This window comes from Bubalus bubalis, chromosome 5 (genome assembly GCF_019923935.1).
Source record: "Bubalus bubalis isolate 160015118507 breed Murrah chromosome 5, NDDB_SH_1, whole genome shotgun sequence".
Classification (NCBI taxonomy): domain Eukaryota; kingdom Metazoa; phylum Chordata; class Mammalia; order Artiodactyla; family Bovidae; genus Bubalus; species Bubalus bubalis.
Window position 1 is genome coordinate 27,186,417 of NC_059161.1, and position 23,840 is coordinate 27,210,256.

The 23,840-nt window shown below is 41.1% G+C and overlaps 1 protein-coding gene across 19 annotated transcripts in view; it reads left to right on the plus strand.

Annotated features, from left to right (window-relative positions):
• PRDM2 (PR/SET domain 2) overlaps positions 1-23,840 on the plus strand; it is a 134,163-nt gene that overhangs the window by 59,078 nt on the left and 51,245 nt on the right. The window contains exon 1 of one of the 19 annotated variants that reach the window (XM_044942848.2): positions 20,029-20,086. The exons of the other annotated variants lie outside the window; for them this stretch is intronic. The gene's annotated coding sequence lies outside the window, so the exon portion shown is untranslated. Of the gene's footprint in view, positions 1-20,028; positions 20,087-23,840 lie in introns of those variants that run through there. 19 annotated transcript variants of the gene reach the window in all.

Here is a 23,840-nt window from a genome sequence, read left to right on the forward strand (position 1 = left end):
TCATAGAGCCCAGTTTGAATGTATGCCAAGGCACGGTATGGTAGTTTGTCAGTAATAGGAAAAAATTTTTTTGTGTTTTTGGTGGTTTTTTTTTTTTGGCTCACTTTACGTCTTAAGTAAATTTTTGTAGCCATCTGAACTTGAGTCCGGTTCTTTACTTAGAACACTGAAGAGTGAATGGTGGAAGTCATACTGTAAATGAACTCATAGTGTAAACTTGATTTTGGAAGAATGTAAAAATAATATTTTAAAATGTAGGCAAGAAATCCATTCTGATTGTTCCATTACATATTCTTTGTATTTCACAGTATAGTCAATAATCCGTCCAGGGCATTTTGTTGGGACTTCTCCTGACTACATGTTCTCTGTTTAACCTTGTATCTTAATAGTTTTTGATCATTAAGTGCTTTGATCATGAATCAGATGATCATGGTCTAGAAAATTTGCCAGGTGTTTTTACTGTTGTCTACTGTTTTATGTGAGTGCTGAGATTTTTGTTGATAGTAGGCATAGTGCATAATTGTTTGCAAACTCTTCAGGTAATTCAGATTGTTCCTTTATTTAGTGTTTATTTTGTGTGTAATTAATGTCACCAGCCTTTCCAGGTAAGTTGTGATTTGCAGGGGCTGGAGTTTGGAGGGCAGGAGATCTTTACTGTTACTAAGCATAATTAACTCATATTTAAATATAGTCATAGGTTAATAACAACTTCATCCTAAGGCTTTTCTTTGTTCAGCGTACTTTGGTGTGCAGGTTTAGAACATTTTATTACTTTTTCCTTTTCTTTTTTATTCCTTAATTTTTAAAATTTGAATGTGAAGGAAAAAACTGAAAGTAAACTTTTGTTAGTGGTACGTGAGCTTACACATCTTCGTTTTTATACCTGTCCATATTGCTGGGTTTTTGTGTTGAGTTCAGTAGTTCATATTTCTTATTACCCTGTTATTTATAACTACTCCAAGCTGTGTATAACCCACTGAATCTTAAGTTTTAGTTAAAATAAGTACATGAACCTCACTCTGGAAACTTAACTGTTTTGAACAGCTTACTGGTAAGGAGTCCTTTTTGCTCTTTATGATCTAAAGTTTAAATAGTCAAAACCTTTTTGTTACTCTCTGTAAAGCTAATTTATGGCTTACAAAGACCTGAAATGGAGAAAATTTTTATATTAACTTAGTTCTTTTTGGTCTAATTTAAATGACCTCAGACATTTAAATACCTTTTCAGGCAGTGATGTCAGAGAATAAATCAACATAAATTTCATTCAGTAGTTATATTAACTTAGTATTTCTGAAAGCCAGATGTTGAAGACAGGCAGCTGACAGGTAGATGGACCATGGACCTAACTTCATTTAGGTCAGGAGGCAGGCAGAGAGAAACAAAGGGTTGAATTCTTCGCAGTTCTGAGCCTCTGCTCCTTTGCATGACAGCTGCTATGCCTACAGCTGTGCATTGCATGTGGTGCCTTTCAGAGTTCATCAGCTCGCTGGTGGATCATGAAGCGTGTTCTGGGCAGTAAAAAGCCCCGATTCCTTTACATACAGAGTGGCCCCTTCTCTTCTCTTCTGTGTCTCAGTCACCCATTGAATTAATGTCTGCTAAGCCCCGCCATGTGCCAGTCACTCTGCGAGGTCACACAGGGCAGTCGGTGAGCAAAACAGCAGCAGTAGCTTTTCTCCTGGCACCTGTGGAGACAGGAGCAGACAAACGTTCAATCAGTAAATTGCTGATCAGTGCCTAGGTGGTTGGCATGGAACAGGCCCTCAATAAATATTTGTTGATGGGCAAACAAAGACTCACACAAACCTGTAATGAAGGAAGGGAACATAGTGCTATGAGAACACAGTTCATATTGTCTCTGACCAGGGAGCATGCAGTTTTGCCAGTGGCCAGAGACGTACATATGTTAGACACTTTGAACTGGAATTATGCATTCTTTCCTTTGTAAGTAAGCCTAACTTACGTGTCTGAGTAGCCCCTGTAATGAGATTGAACATGAGAAGTTCCTTGAACATATTGAAACTTTTCAAGTGGAGAGGAAGGGAGGGTTTTTAGTGTTGGGTGTTTCAGGTTATTCTTATTTGCTCCACGGGAAGACTGTGATCTGTGAGGTAACACAGGCCAAATTTAGAAGTCTTTATCGTGTTGATTTCTGTTCCTTGTTAGCTACGGTGAAAAATGAGGGATTGAAGGTGCTTGCTAGCAGTAAATGATGTTGGCAAATGTTCTTTTTAAAATACAAAATGTAACAGCAGAATGTCTCAGCTGCATCAGAGCCTTACCCATAGTTCTTTTTACTCTAAAGAAACAGCAGTGTCTTAATGCCCCTGGGCTTAGTGGAAGGAATGAAGAACACGGAACTCGGGTTTTTACCAGATGTGTGACTGGGCAAACCATGTCTGGGGGTACAGTTTCTATAGATTTAAAAATAGGTGTCATAATGTGGAATGGCCCTTGTGCTACATAACCTCACTGGGTAGCTGTCAGGAGCCGGAGAGATAATAGAAAAGAACATCTCTGTGCAGCCTGTGGGTCCATGGTACCAGCAAGTGCCACTGACAGAATGTGGGTGACAGTTACTTATGTGGTTCTTGAGGAGCTACAGAATTGTGAGTTATTTAATCTGTCAGTGTTTATGGAGCACCTGTGAAAGCTCAAAGGAAGCTGGGGGTCCTCTGTCTCCCCTCTCATGGCAGGGCCGCAGTGTAGGCCGCTTCACTCTAATTTTAGGCCTTATTCTAATCTGTTGACTTTCCAGTTCATAGCAAATTAGGAGGAGGAAATTAGAAGAGTTATTTATAGCATCAAGTAGTTGTATTGCTGATAGCCAGACAGTTAAGAAGACAAAGTTTATAACAAAAACATTAATGAGCTATAAAGAGCACAGTTCCATGAGATCACTTAACAGGGTCCCATAATCTTTTCTAAAAACTATAAATAGTCCCCGAGATCCTGAGATCAGCTAATTTTTAGTATTTATCTAAAAGACTTATAGTCACTATAGGACAGTTCAATTATAACCAACTTAAGAAAATGTTTCATCTCTTTCCATAATTTAAATTGTTCACATAAAAATCCTGGAGGTATTCCACCCCCCCCCACCCTGCCTGGCACACACACACACCTTGTTATTTAACAAGTATTGATATTTTCTGTGTCAAACACTCCTAGGTGCCAGAACTGTAGCAGAGAACTAAAACAACCCAGGTTCCTGCTTTCAGGGAATTTACACTCTGGGGAGAGCAGGGACAACCAGCCAACAGATGAACAAGAAAAGTCTTGTAAAGTTAATAAAGTATGTGTATCAGGGTTGTTAGGTATGTCACTGGGGATGGTTGGCCAGGGGTAGCCTGTCAGAGGCTGTGACTTGATTGACATAGAGACGGGCCCTGTCAAGTCTCGGGACTGAGAGCTGCAGGAAGAGGGACCAAACTGGGTGTTCTTTTAGCTATGTGGGTGCTTTATTGCTGGGGTGATGTATAGTATAGGGAGAGCCATCTAGAAACCCACATGGGTCTTTGTGTGAAACTCAGTTTTGCAGGGGGACATACTGGCCCTTTCCTACCAGCACTGCACATAGTGCTGGATTGTTGGGGAGATTAGAGAGATGAGTGTGAAAGTCCGAGGAGGAGCACGTTGCCTGGCTTATGGGAGCTCAGTGCAGGTCGGAACACCAGAACCAGGTGTTCTGGCTGATGTGTGTTCAGGCTTCAGGATAGGTGGGGATTGCCAAGAGTCCTTTGGGAGAGGAGGTGATGCTGCCTTCTGATCGAATAGCTGAGCCCATTGGGGAGGACTCCTGTGAAGAATACTGAGGAGGGGAACAGGGAATGAGTTGGGGAAAGAAATTCACAGGGACATGAGAGGTCACACAGCTGGGCTGGACAGCAGGTAGAAACAGAGGTGGATCAGGAAGCTCTGATGGAGAGTTGGAGCCACATGGGCTGTACGGTGCTGAAGCTGGAAGGAGGAATGAGCTTGGAGAAGTGCTGAGGGGTACTGAGCATTCTTGTGGGTGATCCCGTTTAGCCTCTGCTTCTTTTTAAAATAATTTGATTGAATGATTGATTGATTGGCTATGCTGGGTCTTTGTTGCTGAGCGGACTTTCTCTAGTTGTGGTGAATGGGCTACTCTCTAGTTGTGGTGTATGCAGGCCTCTCGTGGTGGTGATGTCTCTTGTGGAGCATACGCGCTAGAGTGCATGGGCTCAGCAGCTGTGGTTTCAGGGCTCTAGAGCACATAGCCTCTACTTCTGCATGGTAAGGCTCCAGGTGAGGAAATGGACATCCAGCGAGGGTGGATAACTCCAAGCTCTCTCTGCCAGTGAATGTCAGAGGCAGAACATGAAGCCAAGTTTTCCATAAAACCTGATTTCCACATGGTTTTGCGCAATACTCTTGCTTTTTGTCCAGTTGTACATGTGGAGGTGGAGAAGGGAACAGCAACCCACTCCAGTATTCTTGCCTGGAGAATCCCAGGGACAGAGGATCCTAGCGGGCTACAGTCTATGGGGTTATAAAGAGTTGGGAGCAACTGAGTGACTAAACAGCAATAACATGTTGAGGACAACAGCAGTAGAAGTGCTCGCATTGGTTCCATTTAAAGTTAAAATTAGAGAATACATTTAGTGAAAGCAAAGAACAGGTGGGCTTCAGTGACATTTGATGTCTTGACCTGCCCTGCCCTAGCAGCCAAACAACTCTGTTTGAGGCTCCTTGGCCAAAGCTGAAGGGTGGTGCTGAATGACAGAGGCCTGGCCATGGTGCCTGAGGACGATGACAGATGGGCCCTGAGCTTTCTGGGGCCTGGTGGGCAGGTTCTGTGCCCGCTTACAGTGCACTCATCCCTTGGTCTTGTTGGTAAGTGTTGGAGCAGGGCGTGGGCCACTTGGAAGTGGCTACAATTCTGTAGAGATAGGGCCCCGGCATTAGATGTCCCATGGCTTGTGAGCTTGTCCCTTGGACTCAAGTGAGCAGCGTCCTGGTTGGTCCCCAGGGGAACTCACTGCCTCTAGCTCAATGATGCCTTTGCTCAGCACTGGGTGACCTGCCTTTGATGGTTGCCTGCTGAGTTGATCTTGCTATTTTTGCGGGGGTCTGTTTTTAAAAGCTCAGTGCAGTTTCTGTATTTTTTTCAACAGTACGATTCCGGGAATTTTTTTTGATTTCTAATTCTACTTCTGCTGCTACTGAATTGCTCTAAATTTAGGGAAATACGTTGGTTGGTATTCTTGATTCTTACTATGTATAACTTTGTTCATAGGAAATTCATGGATTAACTAAAATTTTTCAAAGCATCTTGCAGAGTTTCAACTGCTTTGCAAAAATCCTAATATATAGCGTAATTGAGTGTGTTAGGAAACACGCTATGCTCTGTGTAAGGTTGTTATTCTGGTTCTTCTGTCCATATGGAAACTGAAGGTGAGACTTGCCTCATAGAGGGGAAAAAAAAAATGAATTATGATTAAGTTTTCTAAAAGGTGAAAAGACTTGAATGTAGAAAGTTCCAGTAGTTAATTTTTAAAAATTCAATTGTAATTTGAAAGTAATATAAATAACGAACAATTTGCTATGCTTTGCCTAGGCAAGAATACTGGGTTCTTTTTTTTACATTACGGATTCATTACTGTTTTTTTTAAAGCTTACCGAGTATTTCCTTAGGCAGTTTTACATTCCTGTTTACGGATGGGCTGTTAACACTACATGAACTTCATGTTCATAGAATTACAGAGAGAGTATATATAGTTTTATATTTGAAGCTGCTTCTAAGAACTGAGGAAAGGAATAAATACTCCCAGGAATGCCCTCCAGCTGGTTAAAAATTAATAGACATTTCTTACAGTTAAAGGCTGGGTGGCAGACTGGGAGTTGCAGCTTCAGACAGGCTCTCATGGCGCTCTTGCTGGCATTCACAGTATCTGCTACATGCTGCCGAGGACAGCTCTCAAATTTGCTTTTATTAATGTTAATAATTTGGTTGGCATAGTTTAGGAAGTTGAATGACTTGGAGAGACTTGATTTGAAAACATTACTGTTGTTTCTCAAAGTGAAGAAGATAAATACTGAAAGCAACTGTTTTTCTTTATTACCATTTAGATTAAACCAGTGTCAGATGTTACGAGAGTTCCTGGCTGAATTCATTGATTACACTGCGTTTTGATAGGGACATATCAGGATTTGATACTGTGCACACCATGTCATCACGTGATGAACTGCTGTCTGTTGACGGTGACAGTGGCAGCATGTTTCTCGTCTGCCCAGCACTGCGCTCGGTGCTTCATGTACATTGTTGCTCATCCTGCTCCTAGCCTTGCAGCAGGGAGTCATTCTTCTCCTTCATGAATGAGGACACTGATGCTCTAGGGCTTCCGTGATTTGCCCAAGTTTACCCAGCTACTGAATTAATTGGCTCCACTTTGCCTAAACCTAGGTTTTGTTCCTTAATGTTTCTAAGCAGGATGCCTACACAGAATAAGTAGCAGTATTTTAAAAGGATTTGCTAATTAGCCAAGACGAATTTTCATTGCTCTCTTCAAAATTGCACACCTTAATCTTAAATAATAAGGCAATGTGATTAAGTGAAATCTTTTGTGTTAGAAAGCTAAGTTATGGTGAAAACTAATGCCTTCAGTTATTTTTTGCTTTGGGGTTTATGGATTAAATAGATTTATTTTATTCCTTTGAGCATCTCAAACAGTTTTTGAAAAACTAACAGATCAGATTTTAATCCCTTTCTAGCTCTTGTCTGTTAAGTGTTCTTTTAATGACATATTTGCTGGTTTGAGCTTCTTATGAATATTTCATTTCTCTTAAGTTGTGTATTATTTTTGAAATCAGTTTTGAAACCACAGGAACCGAGTGAGACATTGTCTTGGCCTGACTCCCTCTGCAGTGCGGATGGCAGAGGCATTGTGTCTAGGATTGTGGAGTTCTTCCATCTTGTTTTGTTGGTTGTTTTTAAGAAGCCAGTGATGTTTAGCATCCTGCTCTGCTAAGTGTTCGCTTGTTGAGAATGACTGACTGATTTCCACTGAATAGAAAACAACTTTAAAAGTTCCCTTAAGCTGAATGTTATAGATCATGAACATGTTTTAATTAGTATACTAGTTTTAAAAGTCTAGAAACTGATTTTAAGTGTAATTCTGATTTGTTTACTGGATAATTGAGTTAAAATATGCTTGTTAGTTTCCTTCACTCTTATGATGTGACACCAGTAAAAGAGGGGTTTTGTTTGTTTTGTCAGAATGCGTGTGTGCATGTGTGTGTGCACTCGTGTTCACTCAGTTGTGTCCGACTCTTTGCCACCCCTGGACCATAGCCTGCCGGCCTCCTCTGTCCATGGGATTTTCCAGGCAAAAATAACTGGGCGTGGGTTGCCATTTCCTTCTGATGGGGGTAGGTTTTTATTTTTTACCTTTTCCTTCAAGAAGAATTCATCTGAACTGTTTGAAGCAGTAGCTTCTTATGAGGTTTTGTTTGCTGATAAAGCAGTTCCTATTCTAGGGACTTGACTCATTGCAGAGGAAAAGCAAGAAAGGAGACAAGGAGAGAAGAGCTGCCCTAACCTGTCTGTGTGCACTCCCGAATCCTCCTCACGTGGGGCAGGACGGATTCGCCATCATGTGTATCCCACAGTAGAGTCTTTAGAATGTGTGTGCATGTTTACAACTTAATGCTTCTTGGATTTGTAATTTGTAGGGTATTTAGTTTTTCTGTAGAGATTTAGTAAGTCCATAACACCCTCATACGCCCTGTAGCCTGGACAGAACTGCTGCTTACTAATCTGAGCTTTCATTTTTTCATGTTTCTTAAGCACTTTTCTTTCTTATTTAATTTTCTCTAAAAATTAAGGGGAGGTAACGTTGTTTAAAAGGTTTAAAATTGGCACATATATTAAGAAAAGTCCTGAGGGATTATGGGTAAGAGACTAGACCATGCTCAGTATTCTGAAGCTCTTATTGTAGCTACTTATTTCCTCTTCCCATTTTCGTGGTCATGACCCTGAAATTTTAAAATATTTTTTTGATAGAAGTTTTTCATTGTAGGATTGTTTAGTTATTTTAATTGTTATTAAATTTAATATATTTTAATATCACAAAGAATATTTGAATAGTTTCAGAGGTAGGAAGTTTATTCTAATAATAAAATAATAGCATTGTGTGTGATATATAAAAATGTCACCTTCTAAAGTAAGATTATGATATCCAAAATCCTTGCTATTTTGATACTTTAAGGAATTTTTATATGTCCTTATTAGTTTAATCATTATCTGAATGACCAGAACCTGATTTCGCCCTTAACGTGATAGCTGTGTGTTACGCGCTAGGTAGAGTTGTAGAGGATTGTCTTTGCTTTGGTTAAAAAGAAAAGCAGTAAATACTCCTTAGGCTAAAATTCCTCCTCCCCCTTATTTCTATTAAAGCCACAGTGATAAACAATCTTTTCCTGTTGTGCTTATAATCCTACCTCTTGGTGCAGTCTTTCGTAGGTTTCCTGAGCCACCACATGCCACAAAAATGAAGGCAAACTGGTTTGTTCACCCTTGTTTAGAACCCCAAAACCAAATTATGCGTGCTGTTTGAAGTTCCAGGACAATTCGGAATTGAAATTTCTGTGCCTTTTGTTATTTTTCTACCATTTGGCCTCTTAGTTTCAATTTTCATTCTCTTGCCGGTTTGGGGTATAGAACATGCCTTTCTGGTTCTGTTTGGCTGTATTTTTGTTTTTAACCCATGAGGTTTTCACAGCCCATTTTTCTGTGCAGTAAAGTAGAAAGTCTCAGGTTCCAGTGAGGAATGGGAGGTCACTGCCCTCCACCTTCTGCCTTGGTCCCTTCATGGTGAAGATGTTCGTGGTGGCATCAGTGGAAACCCGTGTTCTCTACCAGATTTGTGCTGCCGCCAGCACAGTGCTTATTAGTTGGCAGTTCTGATTTTTGTCTGTTTACACATATGGATTGTAATTTTTGTAGGATTAACACTGGAGGTGAAATTGCAGCTTCCCTTCTCACTGTCATCCAAACAAATAATAAAAAGCAGTCTCAATCTTGGTTGGATTTTTGAACAAGGGGTTTAAGATTGCAGATTTGCTTGTTTTTAGGAGCTGTGCTGCACGCTAAGTTGCTTCAGTCGTGTCTGACTCTTTGCGACCTTATAGATTTTAGCCCACCAGGCTCCTCTGTTATAGGATTCTCCAGGCAAGAATACTGGAGTGGGTTGCCATGCTCTCCAGGGGATCTTCCTGATCCAGGGATTGAACCCACATCTCTTTATGTTTCCTGCATTGGCAGGTGGGTCCTTTACCACTAGGGCCACTTGGACTGCCCTTTAGGAGTTATATTAGTTGCTAAAATACATTATTCAGGATGTATCTTTTTCGTTACATAGAAGTATTTGATAACAAGATCAAATTTGAGTGTTAAGCTTATTTAAATACATCTATTTTCAGTTTTGATTCCATCAAAATTATAAATCTAGGGATTCAGACTGGAAAATAATGTAAATTACTGTCTGTATGCCAAAGCAAATTAAATTCATGGTTGAATTAGAGTGTGGAAAATATTGAATCAAGAAAGAGTGATCCTTAACTAACACTATTTATGACCCTTTTCAGTTTTAGAGAAGTGAGGTCTTCTAAATCTCCTGGGCAGTTGTCAAAAAATTCAGTTGCTAAGTGGTGCCTGACTCTCTGCGACCCCATGGACTGCAGCACACCAGGCTTCCCAGTCCTTCAGCGTTTCCCAGAGCTTGCTAAAACTGATGTCCATTGACTCGGTGATGCCATCCAACCATCTCATCCTCTGTTGTCCTCGTCTCCTGCCTTCAGTCTTTCCCAACATCAGGGTCTTTACCAGTGAGTTGTCTCTTCGCATCAGGTGGCCTGAATATTAGAGCTTCATCATCAGTCCTGCCAATGAATATTCAGGGTTGATTTCCTTTAGGATTGACTGGTTTGATCTCCTTGCTGTCCAAGGGACACTCAAGAATCTTCTGTAGAACCACACCCGCAAGCATCAATTGTTTGGCGCTCAACCTTCTTTGTGGTCCAACTACTCACATCCATACATGACTATTGGAAAAACCATAGCTTTGACCATACGGACCTTTGTCGGCAAAGTGATGTCTCTGCTTTTTAATATGCTGTCTAAATACCTTTGTCGTAGCTTTTCTTCCAAGGAGCAAAAATCTTTTAATTACATGGCTGTAGTCACTGTCTGCAGTGATTTTGGAGCCCAAGAAAATAAAATCTGCCACTGTTTCCATTTTCCCCCCATCTGTTTGCGATGAAATGAGAGGGCTGGGTGCAGTGATCTTAGTTTTTTGAATGTTGAGTTTTAATTCAGCTTTTTCACTCTCCTGTTTCATCCTCATCAAGATACTCTATATTCTCTTCACTTCTGCCAATAAGGTGGTATCATCTACATATCTGAGATTGTTGATATTTCTCCCAGCAATCTTGATTGCGGCTTGTGGGTCATCCATGCAACTGACCTCCAGTCCTGTGGCCACTGTTGAGTTTTCCAAATTTGCTGCTGCTGCTGCTAAGTTGCTTCAGTCGTGTCCGACTCCTAGCGACCCCATGGACTGCAGCCTACCAGGCTCCTCCGTCCATGGGATTTTCCAGGCAAGAGTACTGAAGTGGGGCCAAATTTGCTAGCATATTGAAAAAATGTTGGTGAAATTGTTAAACTGTTTTCACAATAGATTGTTACGTTCCCCCCAACTTCTTTCTGTGTTAAAGCGTTAGGTGTGTTGCTCAGCCTTCACTGTTGCTTCCATATCAGATACAACTGGATAAGTACTTTGCCAATGAATAACTTGTTTAAAAGGAACCTGACTTCTGTGTGTTGAGTGGAGACAAGAAGGGAAAATTTGCTGATGCAGCTAAACCTCTGAGTGCTGGGAGATGTACAATGTGTGGACTTCATTGTGGCTTTCTACAACATAGCCTTAGGGTTACAAGGCCAGATCCAGACCCTAGATCCACCAGTTAACAGCAGTGTGACCTTGGACAGATTACTGTACACATTTTAATCTTCAGTTTGCTGCTGCTGCTGCTGCTAAGTCGCTTCAGTTGTGTCCGACCCCATAGATGGCAGCCCACCAGGCCCCGACGTCCCTGGGATTCTCCAGGCAAGAACACTGGAGTGGGTTGCCATTTCCTCCTCCAATGCATGAAAGTGAAAAGTGAAAGTGAAGGCGCTCAGTCCTGTCTGTAAAATGAGGTCACACCTACCGTGTAGAGTTACTGTAAGCAGTAAGTGAGAGCCTCCCAGGAACATGGGTGGCACACTGATTTTGGTCCATGCCATTGTAATTGGTGGGCATGGGCAGTGGCAGAATCATCTCTGGAAGCGCTGCCTATTCCTTGGCCTATGGTGGTACTTCTGGATTTAAAAAAATGGACAGTTTCAACATCTTCTAACATGCCCTTTAAAATTAAATCCATATATTTTTCTTTGGCGACACAGAATGAATGAAGTAGGTTACAAATTAGGTGAGAGTAAGGAGCTTGTTTGGATCTGCAAGTAGATACACAAGGGACACTAGAGAATTCCTCGGGTGGTAGAGACTGCTTCTGTTTTGCATGCTGTCTTGTTTACTAGTTACCCCAAATAGGGTGAATTAGAGAACTCTGGGAATTTGATTTGTTACACAGGCAGAAATAAATATTTCACGGTTTGCTTGCTGCCCAAATGAGGGGCTCACCGTCTTCCTGTTTGTCTGTCTTACCTTTGTGTGATCCAGATCACTGGTAACTCTACTGTTAAAACCTTATTTTCTGCAGGTGAGATTTTAGATGAATTTTGGATACGTTTCCTTAAAGTAAATTACCAGATACTCGTGAAGGTGACTGTGTTGGAGCTATTTCAGTACTATATATGACAACATAGGGAATCTTGTCATTTTACATGTTACTGGATATGAATTCAAGCAAAAACAAAAGTGAAGGAGACATTTTCTTAGGAGAAGTTACTATTTGAGAATGTCAGTTTTATCTATTATGTATAGTAACTAAATGTCCTGATTATCTTGCAGTATTTGTTAGTATTATCTCAGCAGTCTGGGTTCTTTTTAGTCTGTCAGTAAACAAATTTACATAGACTCACAACTTAAATATGTAGTAACACAGGTGTCCCAGAGCCCCAGATGTTGTGTTTATGGCTGTTGATGACTATGGGGGAGCCTTAGGTGCTATCTGATTATCAAATAGGTCTAAGGTTTCTTTCCAAAGAGATTAGGAATGTTGAGTGCACTAGTATGCTTAGTTAAAAAATTAAGCCCAGAGTGTTTTTTAGAAGCAATAAAATCAGTGGGTTATAGACTTTCACAACTTCTGCTGTTAGAGCATTTATGTGTATTGATAGGGATGTTAGTATTTGGAATAATTCTGTCTCCTCTCAATTAAACGTCTGTCCTCATTGGACTTGTACATTTCCGTAATGATATCTGGGTGGGATCCTGTGAATCAGTGTAGAACAAATGAGCAAAACAAATGGATGAATTTGGATTTGTTAGGGAAGCAGAATGTTATTGTCTTCATAAGAAGGAACATATGCTGGCAATTTAGACTTGCAGGCTTGGGGTTTCTGTAATTTGTTTAGGAGAATCTACTGTGGATAATCCTTGCAATTGATTCCATTTACTGAGTCTTTGTCAAGCACTGTGCAAAGTTCTTGATGCACATTATCTCACGTTCCCTTCCCTAAGATGGCATCAGGTAGTCATCAGTATGTATCACAGTTAGTTCTCCTCTGCCTTGAACATGGTTACATCAAATCATTAGTCAAATCATGGTCCACAGTATAGTTGCAGTTTTGTGAATTCCCTTTTTTGTGTGGTTCTTGTCCTGTTGTATTCAGAATACCACCCCAACACCAGGGAAGGAGAGGGGGAGAGCCCAGTCAGATCTCACTTATTTGAGGTCATCTCTGCAGGGAAGATGTGTGACCTTGGGACACAGGAACCTTTTAGGGGGACAGATGGAATGAGTGACTGAATTGAAAGTGAGACCCCTTTTCCCAGCATGGACACTGGCCTAGGAGGCAGCTGTGTTTCAAATCCTTGTCTTTTGTGAGCTCTTCCTCCCGGACTAATTTGTTGTCGGGGGCATTGTTTTACCCCTGCATTGGCAAAAGAGAGCAGCATCAACTTGGAACCCTGTGGGAAAGTCCTTGGAGGCTGGCACTGAGTACGATTTAGTGTTTCTGATGTCATCTCAGTCCTGAAGGCTGTGTTCCCACCTGGGATGTGAGGGAGGACCAGAGCTTGCAGCTGGGTTATTAGCAATTCCTTGAGCCTCCTCACTTTACCTGGCCGGATGGCTATTACATCACCTTCCTCCCACCCCGAAATGACCCCCCCCCCAACCCCATCCTTCCTGCTTCATTTTTCCTTCATTCCCTTCTTGTTATTTTTAAGGAAATCCATATTTTTCTGAAACATTTTTTTCCACTAGAAATTTTCTATTTATTGACATTAGTAGGGCCTTTCTGCAAGGGAACTTGCTTTTCACAAAGTTAGACATATAACTTCCATTTTAAATATCTTTGGGGCAGACATGTATGTATTCCCTGTGGACTTCCCAGGTAGCACAGTGGTAAAGAATCTGCCTGCCTATCAGTAAAAAATCTGCCTGCTAATCTCAGAAGATGTAGGTTCAATCCCTGGGTTGGGAAGATCCCCTGGAGAAGGAAATGGCAACCCACTCCAATATTCTTGCCTGGGAAATCCCGTGGACAGAGGAGCCTGGCAGGCTATAGTCCATGGGGCTGCAAAAAGAGTCAGACACAACTGAGCTACCGAATAACAAAAATACGTATTCCCTCTTAACAAAGTGTCTTGTAGATAATAAGCACCCAAGAAAAATGATCAAAATTTCATTTGATCATTCCAGAAACTTTACAGTTATGTAGAGGAAAGATTTAGTAGTCTAATAGGCTAATACATCTGAGAATGAGATAAGTTGTTAAATAGGGTAGTGCGTGCTAAGTTGCTTCAGTTATGTCTGACTCTTTGCGACCCCATGAACTGTAGTCCACCAGGCTCCTCTGTCCATGGGATTCTCCACGCAAGAAGACTGGAGTGGGTTGCTATGCCCTCTTCCAGGGGATCTTCCCAACCCAGGGACTGAACCTGTCTTTTAGGCTCCTGCATTGGCAGGTGGGTTCTTTATCACTAGTGCCACCTGGGAAGTCCTAAATAGGCTAGTAGGATTTTGCTTTTAGGTCGAGGTCAGTAAAAGAAAAAATGTGGAGTTGAATTTATATGTAACTTGTGATTTAAAAAAATAATTGCTTTGTGAAGAGAATACATTTGACTTTCTTCCATGCTTCTTGAATCTGAAAGACAACCCGGGCAGTTTTGAGTTTGCCAGAGGGGTGAACTTTTGCTGGCCCACATACATGGCTGAGCCCCTGAGAACTCCTAGCTCTTTTTCAATAGGAACAGAGAGATGTCAGCCATGAACTCTGAGAAAGGTGCATCTGCAGGCATGAGAGGGGCTGGAGGACGATTGAGTGGTGAACAGAAGGGAATGGGCTCATCTAGCGGTAGTGACAAAAGGTCTTAAACATTGCACTGGCGTGAAAGTGTCTCATTTCATGGTAGAGCCCAGTGATTCAGCAGAGTAGTATCTGTACATTCTTTTGTGTTTATAAACGGATTTCCTAAACCTTTACCAAAACGTGTCATATTCAAATGCCATTGCCTAAATTTTACATTTTCAGAGAAGCAAAATAAAAGGTAGCAAAGAAGACTCTCATGATTATCCTAGTTGACCACCAAAACATTGGTCCTTAGCTTATACCCGGAGAAGGCAATGGCACCCCACTCCAGTACTCTTGCCTGGAAAATCCCATGGATGGAGGAGCCTAGTGGGTTGCAGTCCATGGGGTCGCTAAGAGGTGGACACGACTGAACGATTTCACTTTCACTTTTCACTTTCATGCACTGGAGAAGGAAATGGCAACCCACTCTGATGTTCTTGCCTGGAGAATCCCAGGGACGGGGGAGCCTGGTGGGCTGCCGTCTCTGGGGTCGCACAGAGTCGGACACGACTGAAGTGACTTAGCAGTAGCAGTAGCTTATACCTGGGAGGCACTCAGCATGGTTGTTTAGAGTTTTGATTCAGATAGTTATGGGTGTGATACCCAAGTGCATTGAAACAAATAGTATGGCTGTTCAAAAGGAGGAGACAAATCAGTTTTTTGTTTGAAGTTATGTGATGCATGGGAAAGAGAGTTGAAGGATATATACCAAAAGGCTCACAGTGATAATGTGAATGCTTGGGCATTCAGTTGACCCTTGAAGACCACTGCTTCAAGGTTCTGCTTATAGGTGAATTTTTGTTCGTAATGAATAGTATAGTACTCAATGACCTAGGGTTGGCTGAACCCCAGGATGCAAAAATGCGGCTATGGAGGAATCACATATATGGAGGGCAGGCTTTAAGTTACACACAAATTTTCTATTTCATAAAGGGTCAACGCCCTGAACACACACACACAGCATTGTTAAAGGGTCAGTTGTATTTTAAATATCCTTTAAATCTTTGTTACTGTGTCTCCATTGTGAATTTGGTTTTCTGGGAAGAGCACATTTTTCTGGACACTGTGCTGGTGTGTGAGGTGGGAAATGGGAAAGAAAGACACTACGGGCTTTTGCTGTGCAGCACAGTGCCAGATTGTACTGATGTAGAATCGCCTGTGTTAATCTCAACCAAAAGAAACATTTTTCAGTTGTCTCATTACTTTTGCTTTTGTCGGTATTTCATTTTTTTAAAAAATCTTTTTTTTTTGCATCATGTATTGAAATGTTCATCTAGAAAAATTAGAAAATACAAACAGATGGAGAAACGGGTATCATACCTTCATCAGTAATCTCATCGCTGGGAGCCACCTGCCAACATCTTAATGCAGATCCTTTTGGTTTATATCTGTGGGTGAATTGTAGCATGATTTTATTAATTAGTGATGTGGCTTGACCATTGTTCCTCTGAGCATTTTTGTAGACAAATGTAAAGAATGAATTTCAAATACTGCAATTGTGTTGATTCAGATTTAGATCTAGATTTTACTTCCTGAAAATATTTTTAAACCAAGTTTTGTGATTAATTCATCAGGATATAGCATTGTAAAACTTATATTGGGCTTTGAGAGGGAAAAATAGCCTTTCTTTTCGTTAAGACTAATCAGTTCTCAAGGGCGTGGCTGTCCCTTCTGTTTTAGGGTTGCCAGGCACTTGTAACACACCACCTCCTTGCACAGCTCCCAGGCCTGATTTGTTTTGCCACAGGGGACTTATACCTGAACGTAAAGTTAGTTCCTTGCTTTAAGTTGGCAGTTCATTTTTTTTGTGGGCTTCCCCAGTAGTTCAGTCGGTAAAGAATTTGCCTGCAGTGCAGAAGACCGGGGTTCCGTCCCTGAGTTGGGAATATCCTCTGGAGAAGGAAATGGCAAGCCACTCCAGTCTCCTTGCCTGGAAAATCCCATGGACAGAGGAGCCTGATGGACTGCAGTCTATGGGGTCACAAAGAGTTGGTCACTACTAAGCGACTTTATTTTCAGTCTTTAGATACCTTTTTTCCTTTTGTAAGACAAAGGCTAATGAAAATCCATGAAAAGAACTTGAGAAATTAAAATGATTATAAAACAGAACAGGCTAGCAGCTTGTTTAAGTTTCAGAGGTATTTAGTTAGTCTCTGAGATCATTTTGTTTATGCCACAAGACTTTTTTGAGGTTCCCAGGAGTGTAAGGAAATTTAAAGCTTTCTTAATTTGAATTTACTAATGTTTATTTGGGAATCCATTTCTAATATTTGGAATTAGCCCGCTAAAAGCCTTTTCTTAAAAAGAGAAATTAGAAGCTCCCTTCAGAGGTGATCTTTGCTGTTCTTCCATCAGCCTGACATTTGGAAGAGGTGGGGAGCCAGAGCTCCACAACAGCAAAGACTCTGCACCCCGCCCTGCCCCCCCATCTCTCTAGCGGGCTGCAAGCATTCCAGGAATTTATACTGTGATCTGCAGTGCTGAAAAATCCAGAACTTTGTTCCATTGTTTCTGTTGAAGCAAAGCCTGGAGTCCTATTTTAATGCCATGAGCAACTTAAAACCGGAGAGGTTTTATTTTTATAATTTGCCTCCAGAGTTACAGACAGCTCTTAGTGAGAAGTTTACAGAAAAAGATTTGAAATTTTGCCCAAGCAGCATTCAGAATTTTTACTACCAGGTGTATTTCAAAGTTATTTTTTGTGCAAAAGAAATCTTTAGAAAATGTATAGCCTTATATATCACTTGTGTAAAAACCAACTGTGGTTGCATCGCACTGCTTCACATTTCTCTCTTTGAAACACCGCGGCCTGATGGAGCTAAGGCCGCAAGTGGCTTGTTTGCCCACTGATCTTACCTTGGCCAGTTGTAATGGCCACTTGTGGTCATCTGATAAACACTTTCTTGTGTTACGTGTAGGGATGCTGTTGACCTTACACAGGGAAGCCTTTCTGGTTGCAGTTTCTCACATCAGTCCTCAGGTTTCCTTCTGATGACTTCCAGGGTAGCAAATTCAGTACTTTTTGTTTATTTTAAGAATATATGAAGGATATTGAAATGACCTGTTTATTCCTTGCGGAAAACCTAGCTTTGTGTAACCATTTCTAGCTTCTCTTCTCCCTACTCATCACACCCACTGCAGAATATTAAACTACTGCCAGATGTGCTGAGGCCTAAGACTGCCCACCCTTTAGCAGTTCACACAGAGTACTGTTTTGGCCATACTTTAAGCTACCAGTTTTGCTGTTATCCATTGGTTCCCCTTGCTTAGTACCTGATCTGTTAGAGATTTTGTTTGTGGGTTTTTTTGTTTTAAATCCTGTGTCATTTAACATGAACTTTATGCCTTTTCCCCAGTTAGGCTTTTCACCTTATTTTGGACCTGCTGTCGTGAAAACCCCTCCTTTGCCTTTCAAAAATTGAAAAAGATGTGTAATGACTTTGTATGTCCATGATGAATTTCTCAAACTTGCCTGAAATGCAGATGGTACTCTTAATTCATTTTAAGGGTGAAATTGGAACCCACAGAGTGTCACTAAGAAGGCTGTTAGAACACAGTGGATAGAATAGTGAATTGGATGAGAATGAAAGTCCCAGTTCTACTACAAACTTGCAATGAGATTTTGGGCAATTCTTGTAAGGAAGTAAAGCTCAGAGAAGTGTATTTGTGAAGTTTGGTTAAACCATCTTCATGGCTCCTTCTCCTCCAAGTCTTAGGGTTCTTCTCTCTCTTACCTTTTAAGGTAGCCCATTAATTCCATTATTCCACGTCTGTTCTCTAAGATCTGTATCCTCTACTTAGCTGGATACTTTATCGAAGCCTTGCTCCAGCCTTGTGTGAAAGCATCATCATCAGGTTTCCTGTGGGGAGCCTCTCATTTCAAGGCAGGAGGAAAAGGAAGATTTTTGCCAAAGATTGGTTAGTGGAGGAGGATAGTCTGGTAATGGTATAAGGCCCAGGAGAGGAATTTTAAGCTGTAAAGGCCATCAGACTGTTAGATGATGAGAAGACACTGGGGGGCAAGTAGAGAACTTTGGGGGTTTGTGATTTCAGGATTAGAGGTAGCCATCCAGGTGGAGTTGCGGCAGCAGGGGTGAAGGGCTGTGTGAGTGAGGAACTGGAGGTGGCAGTCACGCCCACCCTATGGTGGTAGGGTGGCGGTGGTCATGGTTGGTCCCTGTTCAGGCCAGCCCAGCCCCTTCGGGCTAGCTGATCTTTCATGGTGCGATTGTGGGTCTCACCTCACAGATGGAGTCTTGCCTGGTTTGGAATCGTCTCTGTGTCTGAATAAGAGGGTGAGCTCTCCAAACAAGGATGTGCTGGCCCTGCTTCAGCACACTGATACTGAATTCTGTCTGATTTTATGCTTCAGAGTTGGGTAGCTCCCCAGTGAGGAGGCAGGCAGTGCACGTAGAGTTACATATGGTTCTAAATTTAATTCATTTAAATCACCAAATGCATGAGCCTTCACTGTTGTGATGAATTTTTAATGTAACTTGAGCAAGCCTTATAGAATTTTGCATCTCTCTGATGCCTGAACATTTTTAACTGAGACATTATTCTTTAGAATATCCTTGTTGTCTAGTTCATCAGAAGAGTAGAATATAGACAAGAACTTAAATTATTCACGTGATGCTTTAGGCAGTTTTGGTTTTGCACCTTACATTGCAGGCACCAGCAGCTTCATGCTACATGTTGTCTTTAACATGTAGTTGATGCAAATGTAGAATTTCTCTATATGGCAGCTATTTCTCTAGAAAATCCAGTTTTATTGATATTTAACGTATTTGCTTAGATTGGGGTTCTGTGCTGTTGACTGATACTTGTTTCTGGCATAACATAAAATGGAAATGGAAAATGTCCGCATTCCAATTTGATGGTTCCTTTTCTATAAATGTAGTGAAAGTCTTTATATTTCTTTACTTTCATCTGCACTTGAAAGTGGGTGAAATAATGGATATAAAGTGGTGTGTAAAGAATAAGATATTTGTATCATGCCGTTATTGGTTGTAAGAAATAAGTGTATTAATAGTTTAGTTAGTAGAGCACTTTTGGTACCGTCAGCCTTGGATTTTAGTTCTGACTTGAGAGGCGATTTAGTTGTGTGATCTAGGCAGTTGACTTCATGCCTGTGGTCCTTGGGTGTCTCTCTAAAATGAGAGACATAGGTTGGGACTTCTGGCAGAACAGTACTTAAGTAGTAAGAACATCAGTCATGAGCATGGGCTAGGCCGGAAGTAAGTATACCACATCCTATCCCCCACTGAGAACACAGAGGCTATTATTTGTGGGGGGGTCGGGGGGAAGCCTCGATGTAGGGGGTGACTGCTGTTTTCCTTCTGTTTCATTCCGTTTTCTTCATCTTTGTGTGTTTCTTTTCCTTATATACATAATGTTTTGTGCTGTCCTTCGTCATGTTCTGTGTCATTGTCTCCATTCTACTTTCCTTGTGTTTTCATTCCTATATCTTTCTTGTTTAGACCAAGTGGAGCACGCAGCTGGCAGAGCCTCTATGTAGGACCCTTCAGGAACCTGAGGGTAAGTGCACACGTGTACTTACCAGGCTCCCAGCAGCTCTGCCGGACCATTTCCCAGGCGCTTCCTGCCTTACAGACAAGAACTAACACATGCCCCTCCCTTCGCAGAAGTCCTTACAGGTTGTTTTCAGTTAGAAGTTGTTTTTGTTTACTTTTAATTTGATTACATGTAGAAGAAAAACCAGCTATTGGGGAGAAATGTATTGATTTGAGGAAATGGAGTAGGTGCCACCAGGTGCTGTTACGGTATTTGTGAGTGACACTGGGCGTACCTAAGAGTGAGTCAGGGTTCCCAGGGTCAGACTGCTCTACTGTCAGAGCCTGGGTGGTTCCCGGGGGACCCTGGTCTTCAGTTTCTAGCACAGAAATAGCAGGTAGGACTGGGGATAGCCCTTGCATGTCTAGTCTTGGTCCTAATGGGAAGTACCTTGAGCATTAGAGGATTCTGATAAAGACTGAGAAAAACATTTTATGTATTAGATTATCTCAGTTCCGTTAATTAGTGATGATTAGATTCATGGTAGACTGGTGTCCATCATAAATTAAGTCTATCAGTGTTCACCAAAGGCACTTAAGAGGTAAGTTTAATTGTTCCATAGCTTAGTTTTTAGAGTTGGCTTGTTAAGTATTATCAAATACTTTAAAAATTTTAAGAAATACACAGACTGTGCAACCCCATATTGGTTTAGCCCAGTGGTTCTTAACCTAGAGAGACACTGTCTTTGGGTGAGGCTTCAGCAGTACCTGGAGACTTCGCTTGTCACAGGCAGATGCAGGGGCACACTGTTGGCATGGATGGGTGGAAGCCAGGGATGCTTCTGGATGTCCTGTGATGTTTCAGACAGCCCCACAGCAGAGAGCAGTCTCACCTCACATGTCAGTTGTGCTGCAGTTGAGGGGCTTGCAGCAAGCCTGGTGGGTGCTCTTGTTTGCTCTCCAAATAGACTGTCCCTACCGCATGTGGCTTCTCTTCACCAGGCAGAACTGGGTTTCCTGGTCATGGCTTTTAAAGAGGATAACAGGGGCAGCAAGGGGTGGGGGCAACGGGTAGAGGAGTGGGGTAGTTTGGTGATGGCATAGCTGCTCACTGATTAGGAGAGTCTAAAACTAAGATATTTGAAGTTCAGTATCAGCTAAGTGTTCTAATGTTCTTTTAGGCAGGAAACTAAAACAGCATTTTTAGCTATGTACTTTCATTCTTGGTACGTACTCATGAATGGTATTATTAAAGCTGTGATTTGCTTTATGTAAATCTAGAAGTTTTACTATTTTAGTAGTCTGTACATATAGGTCAGTTTGCCTTTTTTAAGCTGAAGAGTTAGGGATTTAAAATGGTATTTTGTTTTTTAAGACTAATAAATCAAATGGCTGATTGTTAAGTATCTTATACTTTTTTTTCTTGTTGCATCTCTTAAATATCTATCAAAATATGGAGGTGTTTTTGATGGTTAGTATTTGTATTGTAGTTGATGTTTCTGTTTTTAATCAATTTTTTAAAACCAGTTTTAGAGCACTATCAAGTGTTTTCATATAGCACTCGATAGGTTTCAGAAAATTTTCTGCATTGTTTTTTAAGAAATTGTAGTACAAGTTGACACCTGTTCTATTAAATTTTATAGTGTGACTTAAAGGTTTATTCATAAGAGGTGGAGTTTAGACTTCCCTTTTTATTTATTCATACTTGCAGAGGTAGAAAGTAAGGTTGGTAGAAAAGGGTTATATTGTTTAGCCTGTTTGAAGAACATGAGGTGGTACTGATGTCTTATAACTATTTGAGGATTTTGATTCAGGGAAATCGCGTTCTGAATATAACTTTTGAATCAGGCGTCTGCAGGCACTGGGACCCCTTTCCATGAACCCCTTCAGACTGGTACTGCAGTTACTAGACCAGTTACATTCATAGCCAAGTAATCATTTGTGTTTGCCTTGTTTGCTACCGGTAGTCTGATATGGGCCAGGCACAACACACAAACAGCACGGCGTGTATCATAGTGAGGATAAGAAAACTGGTTGAATCCATATTCCTTTAAACACACCTGGATTCTCAAGAGCCTTTGTCATCATCAGATTTAGGCTAAGTGCTGTTAAGTTGGCAAAGGGTGAAAGACTCGAAAGAAGAGGCTATTTCTTACCAGATGAAAAGCTGTGTTCATATCCTTGCCCCTTGCAGAAGGGATTGGTTCATCACATTTCCACCTGGAAACACGAATTGGCCAAGATACACACAGACTCTTAGCTTGTTTCCACCAGAGTGTGGTTCCAGTGAAGTACACGCTTGTGTCTCGGGTTCAACTTCAGCTGCCTTTAGAAATGAATGGAGTGAGGTGTTACTAGGAATTTGAGTTTTATATAATTGCAGGAGACATCTTCAGTTTTTTTTTACAAGCTGAAGAGTTAGGGATTTAAAATGGTATTTTGTTTTTTAAGACTAACAAATAAAATGGCTGATTGTTAAGTATCTTATACTTTTTTTCTTGTTGCACCTCTTAAATATTTATCAAAATATGGAGGTGTTTTTGATGGTTAGTATTTGTGTTGTAGTTGATGTTTCTGTTTTTAATCATGAGCTTTGTAGTGGTGATATTTTGTGTCTCTGACCTCATTTCATTTGTTGTCTATGTTTTTATTAGTTACTCTCCTCTGTAGTGATTGTCTACACTAGTGTTAAGGAGAATACCATTTTCCAGAAGCTATGAGTGGTTTCTAGTTTCTAGTCATTTACTAAATCAAAGATGAAGGTGTCAAGAGCCTTGTTCTGAAGAGAAAAGACAGTTCCAGGAGCTGTTGAGGCCTGGTTGGGGGGAGTGTCGCAGAAAGAGAAGGAAAGTTTAGAGGAAGGTGGGTGGAACTTATTCTGAATCTGAAAACTGAAAAACAAAAGCTCCCAGGAGCAAGAAATGTAGAATTTAAAAAATGGAACAGGGTCACAAATTCTGATTAAATCCCAGAGAGGCGGAGCTTCCAAACCTTCAGCATTAGTACTTCTGTAGAGAAAATGGCAACCCACTCCAGTATTCTTGCTTGGAAAATCCCTTGGGTGGAGGAGCCTTGCGGGCTGTAGTCCAGGGTCGCAAAGAGTTGAACAAGCGACTTCACTTTCACTTCTTTTTCATAGTAGTTCTGTAGGGAAATGTTTGTCCATGTTGAACATCTTGGTGACTTTAGTTTATTGTTCCAACTCGTCAGAAATTTGTTGCATTTTGATGTTATCTTTTGAACTCTTCTTACTACTTGGAATGCAGCTAGCATTTCCTGACTTCCATTCTCTGAGTTGTTAATGAAATACTGAATTGTGCTGAACCTAGAGTTGAGTCCCTCCAGACCCTGAGAATGCCGTGCCGGCTGACGGTGAACTATTCAGAATTACTCTGCATTTGATATTTGAGCCGTGGTGTATGGTATGATATCCCTTGCTGTTCAGCAACATCTCTGCTTCTGTTGCTTTACTTTGACAAGTCTGGATAGTTTTTTCTCTGATGTGCTTCTTACAGATAACTAGACTTTCGCCAGTTCCTGTTATTTGTGTGGTGTTGAAATTTAGTGCTCTTCTCTAATTTTCCTTGGACATTCAGTTTTGTTAACTCTTCTGGAATATATTACATATTAGTTTGATAGCTGTTATAAGGGGAAACATTACCCAGGATTCTCAAAAGTACAGGATTTGTGGGTTTCTATTTTCTTTGACATAATGTAGAGGTATTCATATTCATCATCTGTTTCTTTCTTCAGGAATCTGAGGTGATAATTGCCTAGAA